This window comes from Scyliorhinus canicula, chromosome 3 (assembly GCF_902713615.1).
Source record: "Scyliorhinus canicula chromosome 3, sScyCan1.1, whole genome shotgun sequence".
Classification (NCBI taxonomy): Eukaryota; Metazoa; Chordata; class Chondrichthyes; order Carcharhiniformes; family Scyliorhinidae; genus Scyliorhinus; species Scyliorhinus canicula.
In genome coordinates this window covers 73,157,924-73,176,946 of record NC_052148.1, presented here as the reverse complement: position 1 = coordinate 73,176,946, position 19,023 = coordinate 73,157,924, and the positions used below count along the sequence as shown (strand labels likewise).

Sequence of the window (19,023 nt, the reverse complement as noted above, 5' to 3'; positions counted from 1 at the left end):
GTACCGCCTTGGTCTGACTAAAGCCAGCCCGCCAGTTGGCCAGGTTGGCACCGATATCTTGGCATATTCAGATCCACTGATCCTGCCAAGTACAGTCCCTCATCATCCTCACCCACCTCAAGATCTTCTCCTGGAATTGGTGCATTCTCACTATCGCCGCCCTCGATGGCTCCCCTGCCCTCGGCCTCTGTCTTAACGATTGATGTACCTGGTCCTCCTCCAGAGCCATCTCACATACCCTGCTCACCCACCAGTTTCATCAACATCTTCGAGATGTCGATCTGGGCATTCATTCCCTCCAGCGCCTCCAGCAGGCCTAGAATGCATAGATCCTGGTGCCTGGACTGATTCTCCTGGCCATCTACGTTTATTTTCAGCTCCTTGCAGACCGCACCCAGCATCGCCACATCTGCCTCCAACTCTACAATTTGTGGTCCATGACCACCTTTTCCATCTCCTGGATTGTTGTACATTGCGGCTCCAGGCATTTCTTCACGCACTGCATGGCCCCGCGAAGAGGGGCTACTGCTCCCTCAACCGCGTTCGACCATTCCTCTTGCATCTCTAGCCGATGCTGCCGAAGTTCCCCTGCATCAACCCTATTGATTGCTCCACTGGCACTGGGGTGGATGACAATGATGTTCCTACCATGCCTGCTATAAATGTGCCATGCAAATCCTCAAACATGGTCATCTTATTCAACTTCTATTGGGTGCAGTAACCCGATGACATTCCATCTCAGAGGAGAACTCAATTCCCACCACTCATTTTGCACAATTTGTAACCAAAGAGCCCATTAATCGGGCAGAAAGTGCCAAAACCAAAACCTTCAAGCAGGAGCCACCCTGTGTACAACCAATCAGCATATGGCTGCTACCGGATGTCCCTGAAGCAAGAACTCCTACCTTTTGATCTTCATCCTTATTATTTATTTACCCCTTTTCACCTCTATGTTTGTCTGTCTGATGTGTGCGGGTAGAGGGTGGGACAGTTAAAGGGGGGTACTGGCTTGCTTATTATCTACTTGTGATTATTGCATGTTTCATTTTCATTCTTGTTATAAGTAAACAGTAATTGTGATTCAACTTACAAACCTGGTGACTAATTATTGAGCAGCCAAGAGCCAAAGATTTTGGGAATTTTTATAAGAATTATTGGTTAATTCACTTGTGTTGTAACTCTGGGATGAGTGGGCTGGAATTGACTGTGCACTTATCCAACATGTTGTAACACACTCATAGCCACAGGGAAATGTGGTGTTGTGCAAGAATGGAGATCTGGCTAAAAAAGGGACAGGGCTGGGTGTTAAATATTCCTACAAGGTGTTCAGGAAAGAAATAAAAGAGGAGAGGCATCAGTATAGTTTATTCCCCTGAGGGATCAAGAATCTATTTGGTTACAGCTAAGAAACAATAGAGGTATCATTACACTGCTGGGTATACTTTGTAGGCCACCATCTAATGGGCAAGATACAGAGGGACAAATTTACAAGGGAAGCAAAGAGAGGCACAGGAATTATAGAATAGTTAAAATGGGGAACTTTAATTATCCTGAGGTATCATTACACTGCTGGGTATACTTTGTAGGCCACCATCTAATGGGCAAGATACAGAGGGACAAATTTACAAAGGAAGCAAAGAGAGGCACAGGAATTATAGAATAGTTATAATGGGGAACTTTAATTATCCTGAGGTAGACTGGGATAGTAACAATATATAGGGTATTGATTGACATGAAATTCTAGGACATGTTCACGAGAATTTCCTACATCAATATGTCTCCAGTCCAACGAGGAAGGAGGCATTGCTGGATCTAGTTCTCAAGAATGAGGTGGGCCAAGTGGATCAAATATCAGTAGAAGAGCATTTAGAGGACAGTGATCATATTTTTAAAAAAATATAATCTTTATTGTCACAAGTAGGCTTACATTGCAATGAAGTTACTGTGAAAAGCCCCTAGTTACCACATTCTGGCGCCTGTTCAGGTACACAGAGAGAGAATTCAGGATGTCCAAATTACTGAACAGCCATCTTTTGGGATTTGAGAGAGGAAACCAGAGCACCCGGAGAAACCCACGCAGACACGGGGAGAATGTGCAGACTCTGCATAGACAGTGACCCAGCCGGGAATTGAACTGTGCTAACCACTGTGTTACTCTGATGCCCACAGTATCATTAGGTTGAAATTATATTGTCACAAGTAGGCTTCAAATGAAGTTACTGTGAAAAGCCCCTAGTCGCCACATTCCGGCGGCTGTTCGGGAAGGCTGGTACGGGAAGGTTTAGGTTTAGGTTGGCTACGGAAAAGGACAAGAGGAAATCTAGATCTAAAATAATTTATTGGTGGAGGCCCTACTAGATTTTGATGAGAACATATCTGGCCCAGTGAAATTGAAATCAAAGATTGGCCAGCAAAAGTCATGGAATTGCCTTTAAAGAGGGGATAGTTCACACAGAGTCCAGCTACATATCCACAAGGGGGAATGACATGGCAAACAAATCCAAAGCACCCTGAATGAGGAAAGAGAGTGTAATATGAAAATAAAAAAGAGTGCACATGACAGATATCAGGTGAGTAACATCATCAGCAACCAGACTGAATGTTCAAAAGGCAAGTGAAGAAACAAATAAGAGAAACAAAGAAAGAGTATGAGAGGAGACAAGCAACTAACATCAAAGAGAATCCAAAAGTCTTCTAAAAGCATAGAAATAATAAGAGCGGTATAAAGATGAGTGGGGCTAATTAGGGACCTAAAACAGGATGGACACCTGAAGGCAGGGCCTGGCTACGTAGTAAATGAGTATTTTGCATCAATCTTTACCAAGGAAGAAGATATTGCCTAAGCCATGGTGGAATACGAGGTACTTAAGGCTAAAGATTGGGAAAGAGGCAGGATTAGAAAGGCTGGTTGTACTTAAAGTTTATAAGATCGGATGAGATGTGTTCAAGGATACTGATAGAAGTAAGGGTGGAAGATGCGGAATCATTTCCATAATCTTCCAAAACTCAGGGGTTGTGCCAGAGGACTGGAGAACTGCAAATGTAACACCCTTATTCAAAAAAGGAGGAACACGGTCAGCCCAGCAACCACAGACCAGTCACTTTAACTTTGATGGTGGGGAAGCTTTGAGAAATCATAATTCGGGACACACAGACACTTGAACAAATGTGTGTAAATTAAGGAAATCCAGAACAGATTGGTTATGACAAATCTTGTTCAACAAACTTGTGGTTTATCGCTGGCTTTTAAAGCAGACCAAGCAGGCCAGCAGCATGGTTTGATTCCCGTACCAGCCTCCCCGGACAGGCGCCGGAATTTGGCGACTAGGGGCTTTTCACAATAACTTCATTGCAGTGTTAATGTAAGCCTACTTATGTCACTAATAAAAATTATTATTAAATGAACTGTGATTCTTACAGTTACACGTGCTGCAAGATTGGCCTTATCAGCAACCTTGTAAATAGGGCCTGAGCCACTTGCTCACCATGCAAGTTTGATGCCTAAATAGGTTGCATCAAAGTTATCCTGCAGTATAATGGCTACCCTGGTCAAATCATTGCTTGCTGTATATCATGTAAATTCATGAATGGGTCAAAGGTCACCACTTTTGGTCCTGAAGAGTGCCCAGGCTACCTCAGATTACTTATGGAGCAACAGGTGAAGCTAGATGTTTTGTGCTACTATGCAGTAGCAACACAAGTGGAAATTGCTGCCGTCAAAGCAAAATGTCATTCAACTTAATACACAAATGAGTAATGTGGTAAATGAACTCCGGTGCTAGTGTGATGCCAGTATTTTAGGCCATACATCCGAATGACTGGTGAATCATATCAAACAGCATTTTCCTACGGCTATTTGCAACAAGCAGAGAGTACTGACCATACTCAACCAGTCTGTTTGCAAATAGTGCCCAATATTAGATGTGATTCCGCAATTGGACATCATTTACTGTGCAGGACACCTCCGGTCCATCCTCAAACAGGAGCGGGACCTTCCTATCGCTTGCCATTTCAACTCGCCATCCTGCTCTCATGTCCACATATCCATCCTTGGCCTCCTGCAATGCTTCAATGAAGCCCAGCGCAAACTGGAGGAAAAGCACTTCATCTTCCAATTAGGCACGTTACAGCCTTCCGGACTGAACATTGAGTTCAACAACTTCAGACAGTGAACTCTCTCCACCACCCTCACTCCATTTTTATTTCTATCAATTTATTTTTATTTTCATTTCTTCCATTGATCTGTTTTTCCCTCACCATTGTTCCCCTCCCCTCCCCCCACTCCACCTGGCCTAACTGTTCCGAGTTGCCCTTTACACACTGCTCACCTTTGACAAAGAGTCATCCAGACTGGAAACGTTAGCCCCCTTCTCTCTCCACAGATGCTGTCAGGCATGCTGAGATTGTCCAGTATTTTCGGTTTTGAAATGAAAAATGAAATGAAAATCGCTTATTGTCACAAGCAGGCTTCAAATGAAGTTACTGTGAAAAGCCCCTAGTCGCCACATTCCGGCACCTGTTCGGGGAGGCTGGTACGGGAATTGAACCGCGCTGCTGGCCTGACTTGGTCTGCTTTAAAAGCCAGCGAATTAGCCCAGTGTGCTAAACCAGCCCCTGTTTAAGTTTTTATTTTTATTTAAGTTTTTGTTTAAGATTATCAAACAACACAGTTATGCTTGCTAGAAGCAATGTATATTCATACACAGGACCCTGTCCTCTGATAACAGAAAATTAATATGACCAGACTTTGTGCCTTTTTCAGTTAAACAGCAGTTTGGGGATAACTGTTCCCTGGTGCAATTTCCATTGGAAGGCCTCAACCTGAGTCCACTTGCTAACCGTTCAGCACCCTTTTCTTACGCAGTATTCATTGTTGTTCCCTTTGAAATTTGGCATTCTTGCATCAGTCCCGACAAATGTCCGTCAAAAAGCTTCAACGGTATGTCTCCTTTTTTCAGCAATATTCAAGATGTGATTTATATTCCCTTTATCGGTGTACAGATAACAGATTATGCGTTGATAGATTGGTAGCAATTTTCTGTTCCAGCATATTCACCAATGAAGATTTTCTGACAAATAAATGTTTCAATCTTTTAACTTGTGGCTTCATTTGATTATTGCAACTGATGATATTGTGTAGCAAAGAAAGGGCGATTAGCTGCAATTTGGGGTACTGTAGACAAAATTATTTAATTAAAATTCCATGAATAGAAGTGAACAGCTAAATAATCCCAATAACAGCAACATATAAACAATTCAGCTATATCGTGTAGGCCAGAATTTTACACCTCCGATCCTGTCTTCCTCAGCCCAGACTCAGGAAGCCCCCCCATGCCCCTTCTTCAGGTCCTTATGTGGCCACTTGAGGACCTTTCCCCACCATGCCTTGATTTTTAGGCTGGCTGGATGACTGAGGGTGGGAAACTGAAAAAGTCCTCACCCTCAATCTCCAGCAGGACAGGTGGGAGGATCCTCATCCAGAAAACTCCTTCGCAGTAGGAGGGACTTTGCCTCAGGGACGAGGGAGATCCAGTTCTCCCTGCCCCTCTGGTTTTCTCCCCGACACCGAGATCTGACCCCCCCCCCCCCCCCCCCCAAATCCCTCAGGGCATCCCCTACCCTTCCCTCCTCAGGACCCTGGTACTTACCTGACGTGCAGTCCTGGGCCATAGGCTCAGGCATAGTGCTGGAGTACCACTTCTGGCCACTGCAGCGCTGTGCCTGGAAGGGCTGGAGAGCTAATGGCCAATCTGATTGGCCAACAGCTCTCCAAGCGGGACTTCCATCCAAGTACAGACGAAGGTCCTGCCTGCTCAGAGCTCAATTGAGCGAGAAATGACAGTTGGATGAGTTCCCCGCCTGCTCTCATCATGATGGATGCTGATCATTCGCCATCCTGAAAATTCAGGCCGGACACTCCATTGGTCTGCTAACCCCATGGTATGAAGTTCTTTTTACACTTCTAAGACCGGTGACCCTTTGCGAATCCTGGCAAGGTTGTGAAAAACCTGAGTGTCAGGAGTGGCACCACTATCAGAAATGTGGTGCAACGTAGAAGCAACTTCATGAGACTGAAACTTCCTAATTTTAGAATAAATCTCAATCTAAGGCTAGTTTAATATAATAGGAACCGTACAACAACAGATGTGTGGCAGAAATCAATTTTTGGTCTGGTAGTCTTTAGCACAAAACACCCAGCAACATATTGCAACACATCATGGGTCCAACCTTCCGCTCGCTGGATCATTGGAGACAGGGTGTATGGCCCAAGACGTGCAGAAGCCCTGACTCCATGGTAATTTCCCAGGAACTTTGAACTTTGAAGAGTCTCTGACTCTGACTTCCAATTTACTACCTGGATAGCTGCCCAGGAAATGTTAGACAAAACAAATTCAAGTCTAACTCCTGGGTAACTGTACAACTGAACCACTGACATCCCCTCAACCCCGAGACTATCTCTAAATCTTCCTGACCAAACTAGACCTGCCTACCCCCCACCACCTGATTCCCCCCCAACCACCTAACTGTCCCCAATCCTCCATCTCTTTCCCAACCTGACCTGACTAGCTCTCACCACCCGTCGACCCCTCTGATCCCACAAAACACACTTCTAATCCCCCCCCCAACCACACCTTACAAACCCTTCTGGCCCCACCTAACTATTGCACAACCTATCTACCTTTGTGACATCCTATACCCACATACTACCCTGCTACCTCACCCATGAGATGTGCTGTTAGGTGAATTGGACATTTTTAATTCTCCTTCCATGTACTCAAACAGGCACCAGAATGTGGCGACTAGGACCTGTTCACAGTAACTTAATTGGAGTGTTAATGTAAGCCTACTTGTGACGATAAAGATTGTTATTATTATATCTGCCATCCTGATACTTTACCCATACAAGTCATAGAGGGAAAAATTCAATCGCTTGCGTATACTGATTCAGCAATACTTAGCTTGGGCAGAGGCAACAGCTATAAAATTAGTCTTGATGCTTAGAGTTAGTGACGGATAAAATCAGCTAAAGTTTACCATTCCATATCATTGTCCAATGAATCCAGAAATTCTGGATGTATGCACATTACTTGAGGATAGGATCAGGCTTACATGACCTTTTCATGATCTCACTATATTGACTACCAGTTTAACTCATTCCTTCCCAGGACACTTCTTCAACAAACAGGCAAGACAAAGATGACAAACATGCTGGCCAATCAGCCTGAGATAAGACCATGTGACATTGGAGCAGAATTAGGCTATTCAGCCTATCGAGTCTCCTCCTCCATTCAATCCAGACTAACATGTTTCTCATCCCCATTCTCCTGCTTTCTCCTCATAACCTCGATCCCCATCTAAAGGCACAGTTGTCAAGGATTGTCTACATTTGCTTTGTCGACAATCAGAAGATACCTTTACTTCCTGCCTGACTGTTAATTTCGAAGATTCCAAAGTTACTGCTCAGCAATAGTGACTTGTGGTCAGGAGAAAATTCATCCCACCTCAATCTCCACTAAAAATAAAATCCTCCTTTTCCATGTACTTCCATAAAAGAAATAAGGTGACGAATCATCACTTGGAAAGACTATGCCCAGGGATCTATCGGAAGAACAATTTAACTGCTACACTATAGACACAACAAAAAATTGTAATTATTCTTGATTAATGATTCCTTTATCATCTGAGTTTACATTATATTTTCTGGATGATAAAACAATATTTTTGAGAGGGAAGTGTTGACATTTATGAGATGTTATTGCTCTAGATAAAGCTAATTTTACCTCTTCTTAGAACAGAGGAATACTGATCTAGTCTACGTTTTGTACCTAGCACTTACACAGTCTGATCAATGGCTTCAATAACTGGTTAGTGGCAGCAGAAAGGGGAATTTCTGCCCAAAGTCAGAATAAAAGAAACCTGCAGGAACCAGTCATGTGGCGACTGTGCTAGGAGAGATTTTCGGACAATGTATTTGAATTATTTTAAATCAAATGTGGCTTACGTTTTCACCAAATCAGAGAGGGCAAAATATTTGGGTCATGTCCCTGGGAAAGAGAAATTCATTCCCAGGAAATGAGACTAGGGTGTGTTGACCCCATCAAGACTCATTCACACAGACACGGGAAGAACTGCACAGACAGTGACCCATGTGGGAATCGAACCTGGGACCATGGTGCTGTGATGCAACGGTGCTAACCACTGTGTAGTAGTTTGGAGATACAAATTTGATTCAACACCTATGACATACACTCCAGCTTTTCCATGCCTGAGCCATCTTTTGGGTTACTAAACATCTGTTTCTACAATTCAGATGAAAGTAGATGGTCACAGAAGATTGAGAAACTTTTAAACCTTGTCTGGGCTGAAGTACTAGTGATCCCAGTATGAGTTGCAAAAGGTAGAAGGTGTGGGAGCTGAGATTCCTGTTGTCAGCAAAGAATGCCTCTGTTTCTTCGCAGTCAATAACCCATTAATAAAACATTTTCCCAGAAATTAATTCAAAGTGGCGTATTCCCAGGATTTATTGCCAGTGAGTTTAATCATAGAGAACTCTGAACATTTTTAAAAATTCAGTTACAGGGAGTGGGCATCGCTGGCTAGGTCAGCATTTGTATGAAAGTAGAAAGTATGCAGAGCAAGCAGATCATGATCCCAGTCAGCTTGCAATGCTGCTCTGACACTAGTGGAGCCATTTTGGAGCTAGAAGCTTATGCTGACTCCTCTTAATCTAGTACAGCGGATTATACATTAATCCAGGAGAAAGGATCCCCCCCCCCCCCCCCCCCAACCCACCCCCACCCCACCCACCCACACACACCCTACAGCCGGCACCAGCACTGTATTCAGGGATCTACTTACAGGTTACTTTCTGGTTAATTTCCTCTAGCTGCTACTTCAATTCTACAGTTTAGTGCCTTCCATAGTTGTTTGAAATTGCAAATGTCTGCAGGGAGCGATGTGGCAGCCAAGAGAGTTTGAGGGGTAAAAACGCAGAACCTCAAAAGTAGTAATCTCTGGTTTGTTACTGAAAGTTAAATGTACAGCTGGAAGAGTGGTGTGGGATACAAGTCTTTTGTTTCATGGCTACTGGCATCAATACTAGGGAAAGTGAAAGCTGTTCCATTGGGACAACCTCCACTTAAACCGGGCTGGGACCACTGTCCTAGCGAGCTGTATAACAAGTGCAGCAGACAGCCTTTTCAATTAATACTTGGAAGCCCCCGTCCAGGCTGACCATATGGAACGTGAGAGGACTGAATGGGCCGGTCAAGAGGGCTCGTGTGTTCGTGCATTTGGGGGAACTGAAGGCGGAAGTGGCAATGCTACAAGAGATGCACCTAAAGGTAACAGACAAGACGTGATTGAGGAAGGGGTGGGTTAGCCAAGTGTTCCACTCAGGACTGGACTCAAAGACCAGGGGGGTAGCAATCTTGATCAGCAAACGAGTGGCATTCGAGACAGGGAGAATCGTGTCAGACAAGGGGGGTAGGTACATAATGGTGAGTGGGAAGTGGGAAGCTGGAGGGGGTGCGAGTGGTACTTGGGAACGTATATGCTCCGAATTGGGACGACGGGGAATTTATGAGGCGGGTGTTAGGTAAGATCCCAGACTTAGAGTCACATAACCTGATCATGGGAGGGTACATCAACACAGTCATTGATCCGGAATTGGACCGGTCAAAATCCAGGGAGGAGGCCGGCTGCGGCAAGGGAATTGAAGGGTTTTATGGAACAGATGGGGGGAGTAGACCTATGGAGGTTTGCACGGCCGAGAACGAAAGAGTTTTCCTTTTTTTCACATGTCCACAAGGTGTACTCTCGCATCGACTTTTTTGTTCCGAGCAGGGCGTTAATACCGAAGGTGGCGGATACTGAGTATACGGCAATTGCAGTGTCGGATCATGCCCCGCACTGGGTGGATCTACGGGTTAGTGTGGAGAGAGGGCAACACCCACTGTGGATACTGGATGTGGGGTTGCTAGCAGATGAGGCGGTCTGTGGGCGGATCAACAAGTCCATCCAGAACTACCTGGAAACAAATGATAAGGGGAGGTCTCTGCAGCGACGGTCTGGGAAGTTTGAAGGCAGTCGTCAGAGGGGAATTAATCTCGATACAGGCCACAGAGAAAAGGTGGAACGGCCTGATAGGAATAGATTAGTGGAGGAGATACTCCAGGTGGACAGGAGATACTCAGAGGCCCGGACGCGGGGCTACTGAGGGAGCAGTGGTGGTTACAGGTGGAGTTTGGGCTGTTGACCACAGGGAAAGCAGTGGAATAGTTGAGGAAGGCAAGGGGGGCGATCTATGAGTACGGGGAAAAGGCAAGCAGAATGTTGGCGCACCAGCTCAGGAAAAGGGAGGCGGCCAGGTAGATAGGGAAAGTAAAGAGTAGAGACGGGAATACTGTCCTGGACCCAACGGGGGTGAACGAGGTGTTTACCGACTTTTACAGTAAAGTATATGAGTCGGAACCCCCGGCTGGGGTGGAGGGGATGAGGCAATTTCTGAGTCAGTTGAGGTTTCCGAGGGTGGAGGAGGACCTGGTGGAGGGGCTGGTGGCCCCGACCGAGATGTAGGAAATAATCAAGGGGCTGGAGGACATGCAGTCGGGCAAGGCCCCGGGCCTCGACGCCTACCCGATGGAATTCTATAAGAGGTTTTCAGAGATATTGAGCCCACTGCAGATGAGGACATTTAATGAAGCAAGAGAAAAGGGAGTCCTCCCCCAACAATGTCGCAGGCCTCGATTTCATTGATCTTGAAACTGAAGAAGGATCTAGAGCAATGCGGGACATTCAGGCCGATTTCTCTACTGAATGTGGATGCCAAACGGCTGGCTTAGATACCGGCCACAAGGATAGAGGACTGTGCCCCTGGGGTGATAGGGGAAGACCAGATGGGATTTGTTAAGGGCAGGCAACTTAAGGCCAATGTTCGAAGGCCTCTAAATGTTATTATGATGCCCTCAGAAGGAGAGGAGGTGGTGGTAGTGATGGATGCGGAGAAGGCTTTTGATCGGGTGGAATTATCCGTGGGAGGCGCTGGGAAGGTTTGGGTTTGGTGAGGGCTTTATTGACTGGGTGCGGTTGCTCTATCAGGCACCAGTAGCGAGTGTTCGTACGAACTAGCTGAGGTCAGGGTATTTTAAACTACACCGAGGGACGAGGGAAAGGGTGCCCCCTCTCTCCGTTGCTGTTTGCTCTGGCCATAGAGCCATTGACCATGGCATTAAGAGCCTCTAGGAACTGGAAAGGGCTGGTTCGGGGAGGTGTGCACCGGGACTCGCTCTACGCGATGACCTGCTCTTGTACATAGCGGACCCGTTGGAGGGGATGGGGGATCCAGGCAAGAGGACAGAAGAGACCGTGAGAGCTGCCGCTTAGGATGGTAGGGAAAAGCTTTCGATATCTGGGAATCCAGGTGGCCCGGAAATGGGAGGTACTACACAAGTTAAACCTATCTCGGCTGGTAGAACAAATGGAAGTGGACTTTAAGAGATGGGACATGCTCCCGCTATCACTGGCAGGGAGGGTACAGACCGTGAAAATGACGGTCCTCCCCAGATTTCTGTTTGTCTTTCAGTGCCTCCCCATCTTCATCCCTAAGGCCTTTTTTCAAGTGGGTGAATAAGATTATTTTGAGCTTTGTGTGGGCGAGTAAAACCCCGCGAGTGAAGAAAATGTTGCTGGAGAGCAGTCGGGGGGAGGGTGGGTTGGAGCTGCCGAACTTCTGCAATTACTACTGGGTGGCTAATATAGCCATGATCAGGAAGTGGGTAGTGAGGGAGGGGTCGGCATGGGAGCAGATGGAGGCGGCGTCATGTAAAGACACCAGTCTGGAAACATTCGTAACAGCACCTCTGCCGTTCTCGCCAGCCTGATACAAGTCCAGTGGTAGTGGCGGCTCTGAGGATCTGGGGGCAATGGAGGAGAATAAGAGAGTGGAGGGAGCATCGATTTGGGCCCCAATTTATAATAACCACAGGTTTGTACTGGGTAGGCTAGATGGTAGGTTCCGGAGTTGGCAGAGAGCAGGAATTAGAAGAATGGGGGATCTATTTATAGACGGGAGCTTCCCCAGCTTGAAAGCTTTGGAGAATAAATTTAAATTGCCGGCAGGGAATGGTTTTAGGTATTTGCAGATGCGAGATTTCCTGAGAAAACAGGTGTCAGCCTGTCTGCTGCTGCCGCCATGGGAGGTACAGGATAGAGAAGTTTCCAGTACCTGGGTTGGAGAGGGGAAGGTATCAGATATTTACCAGGAGCTTTCGGAGGTGGAGGAAACCCCGGTGGAGGAGCTTAAGGGCAAGTGGGAGGACGAGCTAGGCGGAGAGATAGAGGCGGGGCTATGGGCAGATGCCCTAAGCAGGGTTAATACCTCCTCATTGTGGTGAGATAACCACTGTAGTTATGTGTACTGCAGTAGGGGGATGTATGCCTGTACCTGTAATACAGGTTCCTCCGGTCAGCCCCTGCCGGCTAGCTCCGCCCACAGGGAGCTTATGTATAAATGTATGAGAGCTGCTCAGACCCTTAGTCTACTGTTGCAGATGGAGGGACAACATCGTACAGCAATAAAGCCTCTATTGTACTAGTCTCTCGGCTTTGAGTATAATTGTTAGCGCCACAATTTATTGCTGTACGATTTCCCAGTCACCATGGACATCAGAGTCAAGCCTGACCGTCTGCAGCTGGATCCGCATTCGCCTCACGCCAGAAAAGACTTTGATCACTGGCTCGCAGTCTTCGAGGCCTACATCTCTTCAGCAGACCCTCCCCCGACGGAGGCTCAGAAAAAGCAACTCCTGTACTCCAGACTTAGCTCCAGCGTCTTTCCGCTCATTCGAGATGCGACCGACTACACCGCAGCTATGGAACTGCTCAAGGAGAATTATGCACCATCGGCGAATACCCTGTTTGCGAGGCATCAACTTTCTACTCGCGTCCAGCAGCCGGGTGAGTCGATTGAGGACTTCTGGAGGGCCCTTATACCTCTGGTACGAGACTGCGACTGCCGGGCCCTCACAGCCACGGAACATTCTGAGTTACTCATGCGCGATGCCTTCGTTACAGGCATTGCATCGGACCCCATCCGGCAACGACTGCTGGAAGGGGTCGCCCCCCGACCTCGCGGCCGCAAAGGCCCTGGCGCTCTCCATGACGGCCGCCTCCCGTAGTGCGCACACTTACTCCGCTAGCCACTCGGCCCACCCGTCCTACCCCTCGTGGACCCCGCAAACGGCTCCCCAGGCCCATCCGTCCTACCCCTCGTGGACCCCGCAAACGGCCCCCCCAGCAGCCGCCCCCGCGCACTATGCCTGCGCTGCCCGCCGCACCGCACCCCCTGGGGGTCCCCACTGTTACTTCTGCGGCCAACAGAAGCACCCTCGCCAACGCTGCCTGGCCCGCACAGCGACCTGCAAAGCTTGTGGAAAGAAAGGCCACTTTGCAGCGGTGTGTCAGTCCCGGACGGTCGCCGCTATCGCGCCGCCGGTCCCCACGCCTCAGCTGCCTCCTCAATGAGCCCCACCGTCCGCTTCCCCCGACCCCACGTGCGATCAGTGGGCGCCGCCATCTTTTGCCGCCCCCGCCACGTGCGCCCCATGGGCGCCGCCATCTTCATCCACCACAGCCATGTGCGTTCCATGGGCGCCGCCATTTTGTTCCGACCCCATAACGTGCGCTCCATGGACGCCGCCATTTTACCCACAGGTACTGCGGATGCCGCCATCTCGTCTCCAGGGGCCGCCATCACGGGACACGGGTCGCTACCGCTCCTCGTCGGACTCATCTGACTCAACCGCCGACCAACCACTGCTCGCCTCCGTTACGCTCGACCAGTCCCGTCCTCGCAACCTGGCACCCTCTTCCACATCGGTGCTGGTCAACGGCCATGTGACCTCCTGCCTCATCGACTCCGGGAGCACCGAGAGCTTCGTCCACCCGGACACGGTAAGGCGCTATTCCCTTGCGATCCATCCCGCCGACCGGCAGATCTCCCTTGCCTCCGGTTCCCACTCTGTCCCGATCCAGGGTTTCTGCCTGGTTAAACTCACTGTACAGGGTGTGGAATTCGACCGTTTCCGTCTGTACATTCTCCCCGACCTCTGCACTTCACTCCTACTAGGCCTGGATTTCCAGTGCAATCTCCAGAGCCTCACCCTCAAATTCGGTGGACCCCTACCTCCCCTCACCGTTTGCGGCCTCGCGACCCTCAAGGTCGAGCCCCCCTCCCTCTTTGCTAATCTGACTGTGGATTGCAAGCCCGTCGCCACCAGGAGCAGACGGTACAGCACCCAGGACAAGGCCTTCATCAGGTCCGCTGCTTCGGGAGGGTATCATCGAGGCCAGCAACAGCCCTTGGAGAGCCCAGGTGGTAGTGGTTAAGACCGGGGAGAAGCACAGGATGGTCGTGGACTACAGCCAGACCATCAACCGGTACACGCAGCTCGACGCGTACCCCCTCCCCCGCATTTCTGATATGGTCAATCAGATTGCACAGTACCGGGTCTTCTCTACTATTGACCTGAAATCCGCCTACCACCAGCTCCCCATCCGTAAATCGGACCGTCCCTACACTGCCTTCGAGGCGGACGGTCGTCTGTACCAATTTCTGAGGGTTCCCTTCGGCGTCACGAATGGGGTCTCAGTCTTTCAGCGAGAAATGGACCGAATGGTTGACCGGTACGGATTGCAGGCCACCTTCCCGTACCTCGACAATGTCACCATCTGCGGCCATGACCAGCAGGACCATGATGCCAACCTTTATAAATTCCTCCACACCGCATCTCTCCTTAATCTCACGTACAACAAGGAGAAATGCGTGTTCCGCACAGACCGCTTAGCCATCCTTGGCTACGTAGTCCAAAACGGACTACTGGGACCCGATCCCGACCGCATGCGCCCCCTCATGGAGCTCCCAATTCCCCACTGCCCCAAGGCCCTCAAACGCTGCCTTGGGTTTTTCTCTTATTACGCCCAGTGGGTCCCGCAATACGCAGACAAGGCCCGGCCACTTATCCAGTCCACACATTTTCCCCTCGAGGCCGAGGCACAACAGGCCTTCGCCTGCATTTGATCTGACATAGCCAGGGCGGGGATGCACGCCGTAGACGAGACTCTGCCTTTCCAAGTAGAGAGCGACGCTTCAGATGTCGCCCTTGCCGCCACGCTGAATCAGGCCGGCAGACCCGTGGCATTCTTTTCACGCACCCTCCACGCCTCCGAAATTCGGCATTCCTCTGTCGAAAAGGAAGCCCAGGCAATCGTTGAAGCGGTGCGGCACTGGAGGCATTACCTGGCCGGCAGGAGATTCACTCTCCTCACTGACCAACGGTCGGTAGCCTTCATGTTCAACAACACGCAGCGGGGCAAGATCAAGAATGACAAAATCTTGCGGTGGAGAATCGAGCTCTCCACCTTTAACTACGAGATCTTGTATCGCCCCGGCAAGCTCAACGAGCCCCCAGACGCCCTCTCCCGAGGTACATGTGCCAGTGCACAAGTGAACCAGCTCCGTGCCTTGCACAACAGCCTTTGCCATCCGGGGGTCACTCGCTTGTACCATCTGATCAAAGCCCGCAATCTGCCCTACTCCGTCGAGGAAGTACGGACAGTCACCAGAGACTGCCAGGTCTGTGCGGAGTGCAAGCCGCACTTCTACCGGCCAGATCGCACGCGCCTGGTGAAAGCATCCCGCCCCTTTGAACGACTCAGTGTGGACTTCAAAGGGCCCCTTCCCTCCACCGACCGCAACACCTACATCCTTAGTGTGGTCGATGAATTTTCTAGGTTCCCCTTTGCCATCCCATGCCCAGATATGACGTCTGCCACCGTCATCAAGGCCCTGGATTCCATTTTCGCCCTGTTCGGTTTCCCCGACTATATCCACAGTGACAGGGGATCCTCATTCATGAGCGATGAGCTGCGTCAGTTCCTGCTCAGCAGAGGTATCGCCTCCAGCAGGACGACCAGCTACAACCCCCGGGGTAACGGACAGGTAGAGAGGGAGAACGGGACGGTATGGAGGGCCGTCCAGCTGGCCCTACGGTCCAGAAACCTCCCAGCCGCTCGCTGGCAGCAGGTCCTCCCTGACGCGCTCCATTCCATTCGATCACTACTGTGCACCGCAACTAACAGTACACCCCATGAACGCGTTTTTGCCTTCCCTAGGAAGTCCACATCCGGAGTGTCGCTCCCGACTTGGCTCACGACTCCGGGCCCAGTCCTTCTCCGTAGGCATGTGCCAGGCTTAGCCTGATACAATTTAAGGTAGTCCGCCAGGCACACATGACAGCGGCTAGGATGAGTAAGTTCTTCGGGGTTGAGGATAGGTGTGCGAGATGCGCGGGAAGCCCAGCAAATCATGTCCATATGTTTTCGGCATGCTCGAAGCTTAGAGGGTTTTGGCAGGGTTTTGCTGAGGCAATGTCCATGGTACTAAAGACACGGGTGGTGCTGAGTCCGGAGGTAGCGATCTTTGGAGTGTCGGAAGATCCGTGAGTTCAGGGGGCGAAAGAGGCCGACATCTCGGCCTTTGCCTCCCTAGTAGCCCGGAGACAGATCTTGTTAATGTGGAGGGACGTGAAGCCCCTGAGTGTAGAGACCTGGGTTAGTGACATGGCTGTGTTTCTCAGTCTCGAGAAAATAAAGTTTGCCTTAAGAGGGTCAATGTTAGGGTTCTCCCGGAGGTGGCAGCCGTTCGCGAATTCCTCGGGGAAAATTAAAATGTCAGCAGATGCAGTATTCCGGGGGGGTGTGGGTGTTGTTGTATGGTTGAGGTGCGTGAAGATTGGGCTGGGGGGGGGGGGGGAACGTTTATTTTACCATACTGATGTTATTGTTTATGTTACTGTTATAAAAAATTTCAAACACCTTAATAAAATATTATTTTAAAAAACTTTATCCCAACCTGTGCTGTACTGTTCTATGTTCTATGTAACCCTTAATGTACACAAAATCGACAATAAAAACAGAAACACGCAGCAGGTCTGCAAGCATCTGTTGGGAGAGACAAATGGGCTGAAGCTGCTCAGTATATCTCGAGTTAATGATCCTCCAGCGATGCTAGTTTTAACAGCTTCCAAACAACCAACCTGTGGACTTGTCATTCCTCATCCATCCTGACAGGGCCCCTGAGAAAGAAGCTGCTGTTCCATGTATAATGTAGGATGCAAGATTGACTAGATACTCTGTGTTCCTGTCAGAAATAACTTGCATGGGGGAAATATCCAGCAGATTAAATGGGGGTGCAGGAGAGTAGTTTGGAATAAACCAAACTCTTCACAGAGGGACAAAATAAATCTGGAAAATACTGCTCACCATTGAGTATAACAGATTAAGATTTCAGGCCGAGCCTTCAACAAAAGGTTTGGGGTCATGAAGGGTCAACACCTAAACCTGTCTATTGAGATGCTATGAATCAGCAGCTTCTACAGCATTTCTCTCTTCCGCTCACCCATGCTGGAGTTGGTGTTAGCCATTTCCCTTCGCTCTCTGCCGTGTCTGTCATGATAGCAGACATGCACATAATGAGATACAAACAGGCAGCTAATGAATACAGAGTACAGGGCATAACCAATCAGCAGGCAGAACACTTGGGGGTGGTTTCCCACTATAAAAGGCACGAGGCACTCACACTCCGCCTCTTTCCACTGGTGACATCTAGTGTGAGTCAGGGTGTACATATCATATAACTCCTACAGCACGTGGCTAAGAGCTAGTCTGGTTCAGTCAGACAGATTAATCACACTAGTTTAGCAGAGAGTCGAACTCACAGAGGATTGAGTTAACTGTGTGACAGGTTTAATAAACCACATTGAACTAACTTCAAGGTGTGGAGTATCTCTCAGATAAAGCTGCATCCAGTTGCAGCCTGTATTATGTTACTGTGCTTAACACGACATGATACCAGGAGACTGGAATTCCTAGGTGATTTATTTCAATCTGTTCCGTGACGACCAGCAAATGTATCCCGGCACCATGGAGAAGATCCAGGCTCCTCAATAGTTGCAGACCTCCGGCAATCTCAGTGCCAACTGGCAGACTTTCAAGCAAAGGTTTCTGCTGTGCATCGAAGCCTCAGACCTCGAGGGTGTGTCTGATAAAAGGAAGATCGCGCTTCTCCTCTCAACTGCGGGGGATCAAGCCATCCAACTCTTCAACTTGCTGAACTTCACCGAAGGCCAGGACAAGACAAAGTTTCAGACCGTCCTGGACAAGTTTGATAGTCATTGTGAAGTGGACACCAATGAAATCTTCGAGCGCTATATGTTCAAACAACGCCTTCAAGGTAAAGATGAATCTTTCAACTCCTTCCTAACTAGTCTCTGTCTACTAGCGCTGTCCTGCAACTTTGGTGATATTGCTGACTCCATGATCAGAGACCAGATCGTTTTCGGAGTTTACTCTGATCCTCTGAGAGAGCAGCTTTTAAAAATCAAGAATATGACCCTGCCAGTGGCGATTGAAACATATACAGTGCATGAGCACGCCAAAAACCGGTATTCCCAATATAAATCGGCTGAATTGGAAAAACTGGCCTCCCACGAGGCAGAGAGTGTACAGGCCATTACCCGGATGCAGCGCCACAGCCTTGATGAAAGCGGCCATTTTGCACGCTCTTGGAGCCCCACGCATGTGCGATACGACTGGGCCGATGAAGCGACCGATCACCACTCTGCGCAGGTGTGAACGTCTGCCGACTGCACTGCGCATGTGCAATGATGCACGGAGCGTAATGACATCATGACGTGCCCAAACTGCGGCACCGCCCACTTAAAGAAACACTGCCCTGCAAGAGGCAGGCAATGTTTAAATTGCAGAAAGCCTGGACACAATGCAGCCGTGTGCAGGTCTGCACCACCAGTCAGGCTTCAATCCCGCCTATCAAGGCACCGTCGTCCCCACCACCACCTCTCCGGCAGTTGACCAGGATCAGACCCAAGCCCCAGAGACTGGACTTATGAACACTTGTTTTGTTTGCTATGTTCTGTTTTTGCACCTTAGACACCTGTTTTCACA

At 49.0% G+C, this 19,023-nt stretch overlaps 1 protein-coding gene across 6 annotated transcripts in view; it reads right to left on the bottom strand.

Annotated features, from left to right (window-relative positions):
- pdzd2 (PDZ domain containing 2) overlaps positions 1–19,023 on the bottom strand; it is a 599,663-nt gene that overhangs the window by 164,029 nt on the left and 416,611 nt on the right. The gene's annotated exons all lie outside the window — the stretch shown is intronic.